Below are 6,000 nucleotides of genomic sequence, written 5' to 3'. Positions count from 1 at the left end.
CGGAGGCATCCTGTCCAGAGATCTGTATTCTCCCAAAGACTTGCATCTGGTATTGATCAGAAGCTGGCATTTTCAAAGGTCATCCAGTTGCTCAGTACTAGTCAGTTACTAAACAACAGGTGCTCCTGACAGTTAAACCCCCCTGCAGAATAGGCTACGGCATTGTAGACACAAAACACTTCTGGCAGAAACGTTCTGCATGCATTTCAGAAAATGTCCCTGATACCTTTATATTAGCTCATCCTTGACTGTACAGAAAACAATCCATTTCTGTCTCTTAAAAAATTCCCAAATTACGGGTGGTAGAAAATGGTCCGAATTTCAATCATGATTTCCATTCTTCCTTTATTACAATAATATTTTCAGAAAGTCTCCTTTAAAATGAGCTGAATCATATAATAGTATTAAACAAAATATATTCATCCTTAAATACTACATATATACCTATACATATATATATACATGCATACACAATTTCCCTTGTACCGTGAAGAATCCTACACCAGAATATAGACCTATAAACTATGTGAGACCAGGAATTTTGTCTATCTGTGTTCGTGCTGCATACCCAGTGGCTAGATCAGTACCTGCCTTTGAACAGGTACTCAATAAATGTTAATTGAAACAAATAATAAAAAATAAAGAAAAGTGGTACCAGTTAACTTTTCAGTAATTTAGTTATTAACCAGAATAAGCATATAAACAATGTATGCATGGGTATTCAGGAAGTGGCTCTGATGTAATGAAAAAAAAGAAACTATGAAGTCAGAAGGCAGAATTTGACATGCTTGTCTGTGACATATAGCTGGAATATCACATATGTGTTCTGCATGGTTAAATTTTTGAGCTCTGAACTGAAACTGTCTGGATCAGAATTTCAATTCCACCTCTTATTTGTTGAACCATAATGCAAAAAAAATTCATTTCTAGGCTATAGGACTTTCAAGTCAACGGTAGACATAATATTAGTATGTACCTCATTGGGTTAATCTGAGGATGAAGTGAGATAATAGACTGAACATATTTAGCATCTGTGGTGGGTTCAATTGTGTCTCATAAAAAGATGTGTTCAAGTTCTAACCCCTGGTATCTGTAAATGTGTCCTTATTTGAAACAAGGGTCTTTCAGAGCAATCAAATTGAAATCACACTAGATTAGTGTGGGCCTCAATCCAGTGACTGGATTGCTTGAAAGCTAAGGAGAGGACACAGAGAGACACGGGGAAGACCATGTGAATAGGCAGGCAGAAACCTGACGATGCATCTACAAACCAAGGATCGTGAAGGGCTGCCTGAGCCATCAGAAACTGGGAAGATGCACGGCAGGACAGAGCCTTCCGAGGGAGCATGGGCCTGCCCACACTTTGGTTTCAGAATTCTGGCCTCTAGAAATGAATGTCTCTTGTTTTAAGCCACCTTGTGGTCATTTATTATGACAGCCCTAAGAAATTAATACAGCACCTTTAATGTTTTATTACTATAACCTCTTTAAAAATACTATCACTTCATCCCTTGAATTTCTCATAAACAAAAAATTGGACATAATAATACAGTTTTCTGTATTACTATCAGATTTTTTTCTAAAGCACTCTTTAAAATATATGTGAGTGCATATACATATACAGGGTGACCCCCAAAAATGTAGACACACAATGTAGATTCTATTACATTTTGAAAATGGAATATATTTTAATAAACACTGCCTTTATAATTATCCAAAGTGCACAGACATTTTTTGGGACATGCTGTATAAAGTGTGTGTTATATATTCTATGTTTTATATGTAGTATATATATTATCAGAAAATAGATTATCAAATGTCCCTTCAAATTATCCCTTACAGATGTTGGCATGAAAATATCTTTTTAGGATTAGATTTTCTGGAAGCATGCATCCATGTATACTAAAATATTTAGCTAATTATAGCTAAAACATTGTATATTTTAACAAGTACTCTAGAACGCATGGTATACTGCTTTGTACATGATTCTCTTAATAAATATTACCATATATTTCTCATCTCTATCACTGGTACTGTGACACTTGAATAGAACATTTCCCTATAAATTGTTTTTTGAGACTAATATTAACATGAGAAAGATTTCGGAGGAAAACAATTTAAAGCAAGTAAAAACATTTAAAATTATGCAGGCTACTGAAGCATATCATTTATTTTCCACTCTGATTTTGATATCTAACAGGAAAAAAAATCCACTGAATTATGGAAGGTAATCCAGATAGATGGTTGTCCTGGTGGCTCCAGACGGTCCTGACGAGAAGCTTATTCTCTTCACTGGCTTCCAGAACTCATCTAATCATGCCAGCATGATTTGTTTCCTGTAGTTTTACTCAGCATATGTGGGGTTACAAGAAGGGTCACATTGCAAAGTACACTGAATACAGCATTTCACTTGAAAAATTCCTGCTGTACTTATTTCTGGTCTCAGCTTTTTTCTGGCTTCTCTTCTCTCATGTGATACTCAGGTTTCTGGCTCCCCCCCCCCCCCTTTCTTGTAGAAAACTTTCCCCTGGTTCTTGAGGTTGTATTGCATTCTCTTTAATTAAATAGAACAATTTAATTTATGTTTTTCTGTTACTTCCATAAATAAATTTAAATACAGCAAGGAACCCTCTTTTCACATTCTCAGAAGTCTCCCTCCCTCCCTCCCTCCCTCCCTCCCTCCCTCCCCTCCCTCCCTCCCTCCCTCCCTCCTTCCCTCCCTTCCTCCCTCCCTCAATTCTTCTCTCTTCCCTACCCCTTTCCCAGGAGGGATAGATCATTTCAAGAATATAATGAAAGGCATATTTAAACTTCACTTTTCTATATCCTTTAACTCTATAAGAAAATTCAGTTTATATAAACTAAATTATATTAGAAAGAACAACAAGCTCATATGATTTCTCACCAATTACATCACTGAAACCATAGGATGTCTACTATCAGTTTTGGTCTTTCCCTCCTTCCTCATATTTCTGCTCATCTGAGAAATGGATAATATTTGTCGAACATGCTAAAGTTAAAAGAAAAGATACTTTTGTGTATAACCTCTGCCTCGATATATATGTATTTCCTAGCTACCTTACAATGATTGGAGTTAAGATTTAGCACATATCTATACAAAATCTCTAATAGGCACTGTACTAAGAATTTGAGGACATGAGGTCAAGTGGAGCCCTTGGTGGGCTCAGAAGCTGTGAGAACAGATACATATCTAACTAAGTATCATACAAATGATAAATGTGCTATTGAAACACATGCTGCTTTACATTTAGATAAGATTTTATACTTGTAAAGGGGAACAGTGAAAACAGCCACCGAGAGGAATACAATCAAATGTGGTTTAAAACACTGTAGGGCTACTTGCGCTAGGATTTGAGTAATTTTCTTAACATCATTGTGCCTCAGTTTTCTTATTTGTAAAACTGGAATCCTAATAACATTCACCTCATAGAGAGGGCTTGATGATTAAACAATACCCGTAAAACACTTTGATCCCTGTGTGGTATGTTATAGGAACAAAGTAAATATTTGCTCTTATTAATGCTGCTATGACAGTGATGATGGGGAGGAGGTGTTGATAGTGATTACAGAGAATGAAAGAATACTTGAAATTTCGGCCCTATTCATATCTCCTGAAACCTCTGTCTTCCTCCCTTTTTGCTCTTAGCTGAAACTCATTGCTCTTATTAATATCAAAATATCTAAGAAAGGGGGTGCCAACATGTATTAGGGTTCCAGTGAAATAGAACCAGTATAGATTTTTATTTACTCATACATATTTATACACATGGATTTACACTGGGCCTGTTTCACTGTAGAAATATATATATTCTACAGAGAGAGAGAGAGAGAGAGAGAGAGAGAGAGAGAGAGAGAGAGAGAGAGAGATTATGACGGATTAATATATTATGAGAAAGAATTAGCTCATGACATTTCAGAGGCTAAGAAGTCACGCACTCTGTCATCTGCAAGTGAAGACCCAGAAATGTTTGTGGTGTCATTCAGTCTGAGTCCAAGCGCCTGAAACCCAGAGTAGCTGATGGGGCAAACCCCAGCCTAGGGGCCAGGGGAGGTGAGATGAGACAGCTCAGGCCGGCAGGCAGGCGGGAAGCAAGAAGGGCCCCCTCCCCCCTCCCCTCCCCCTCCTCTACCCCTCCCCTCCCCCTCCTCTCCCCCTCCCCTCCCCTCCCCTCCCCCCTCCCCTCCCCTCCCCTCCCCTCCCCTCCCATTTTGTCTTTAAATGTCTGACTCCTAGTTTTTATGTCTCAACTTAAACGGAACCTTTTCCAAGATTCCTTAAGAACATCTTAAGACAAACAATCCAAAATACCTGGTATGTTCCCTCTCTGGCAAAGCTGCAAATCTTCCCCTTTCTTGGTGGGGTATTGGACTCCCTAATGCTGTTTTAAATCTCCCTTTATATTCATCTCTTAGATTAATATTTAACCAAATGAAACATTTTAGATAATTTGTGCTAGTTTCCTATTGCTGCTTTAAAAATCAATACACATTTAGTGGATGAAAATAACAATTTTACTGTCTATTTCTGAGGTCAGAAATCCAAAATGAGTTGAAGAGGCAGGACTCATTATATCCATTTCCATAGTTCACTGTTCTTTGGGAAAATGATGAAGGCAACTTGTTTATAAAGACTCACGTTTGGGTAAATGGGCTAAGTGCTACTTACTAGCTATATACATTATTATATTTTCCTGAGCTGGGACAATGTTGCAGATATGTATATCTGTTCTGTGTGTGTGTGTGTTTATGTAAAATGGGCAAGATTGTATGAATAAGACGGATATTTCCAGGCTCTAAAGAAATTTAAATGAGATCTTGCTATTAGTTTTTGTCTCTTTATTTTGTTTTGAAATGTTTTGCTTATTTTTTAGATATGCTGTATGTTTTCAAATTGCAATTCAAAAATGTTTCTACCTGTTCCATCAGATAGTATGTGATTTCAGAGCATCTGGAGTAAGTTGAAGAACAGCAATAATACAAGGAATTAAATCACTGAACAGAAATGAGGTCCCTAGAGACAGTTTGAGACAATATTCTGCTTTTTTTATATGTATCTTCTATATTTCTTCCAAAACTTTTCTGGAAGTAGGTACTAGATTTTGCTTCCTTGAAAATATGTATTTTAGTATCTTTTCTGATTTTATATTTTGTCACAGTCATATGTGTGTGTGAGTATTTAATGTGTTTGATGTTTTTGATGTTTATCATATTTGAAGTGTGGTCATATATTTTTCTGAGAATTCTGTGGAGAACATAGCTTGAGAATTTGGGGATTTTTCTATATTTTGTATTTGGCAAACATGTCCATTCCTCATCAGACTTAGAGGAATGATGTAGGGGAAAGGGAAAAATTAAATCTCCTTTACACACTGGGATAATTAAAACACAGGAAACATCTTGCAGGTAGCTGTTGTTTCTTTGCTGAAAGTATATTTTTTAAGAAATTTTAAATACCTAAATCCCAAAGAAAATCAGCTTCATTATATCAAGTTATATTTTTTAATTGTAAGAACTTTTCTTTAGCAAGAAAATAATTTGAATTTAACTAAAATAATAATATGATTAATTAATATGGGTCTTAGAATTAGCACCAATAGTTAAAATCATTTCATGGATCATAAGCAATATTTATTTCTAACATGTTATAATATTGCATCCAATGAAGTTTTGTTTAAATATTTTTTCTTAGCCATGTGTAAAAAATAAATTGTTATAAATGTGCAAAATATAAATACAAGGAATAAACTATATATAGAGAGAGAGAGAAAGAGAGAGAGAGGGAGAGAGAGAGAAAGAGGGAGAGGGATTTGTGAATTGGACTTTTGTTTATGGGTCTCATGGATAATAGCTTTGACATGACAGTAATCAATCCTAAAATTATAATTTCCAGCAAATGTTAAAAAATATATATGCTTCCAAAATTCCTCTCTCAATATTAGCTAAATCTTCTCTGAGGGACTCTTCCATCTGATTTTAGAT

Source organism: Miniopterus natalensis, chromosome 3 (genome assembly GCF_054644295.1).
Source record: "Miniopterus natalensis isolate mMinNat1 chromosome 3, mMinNat1.hap1, whole genome shotgun sequence".
Lineage (NCBI taxonomy): Eukaryota > Metazoa > Chordata > Mammalia > Chiroptera > Miniopteridae > Miniopterus > Miniopterus natalensis.
This window is presented reverse-complemented; position numbering follows the sequence as displayed.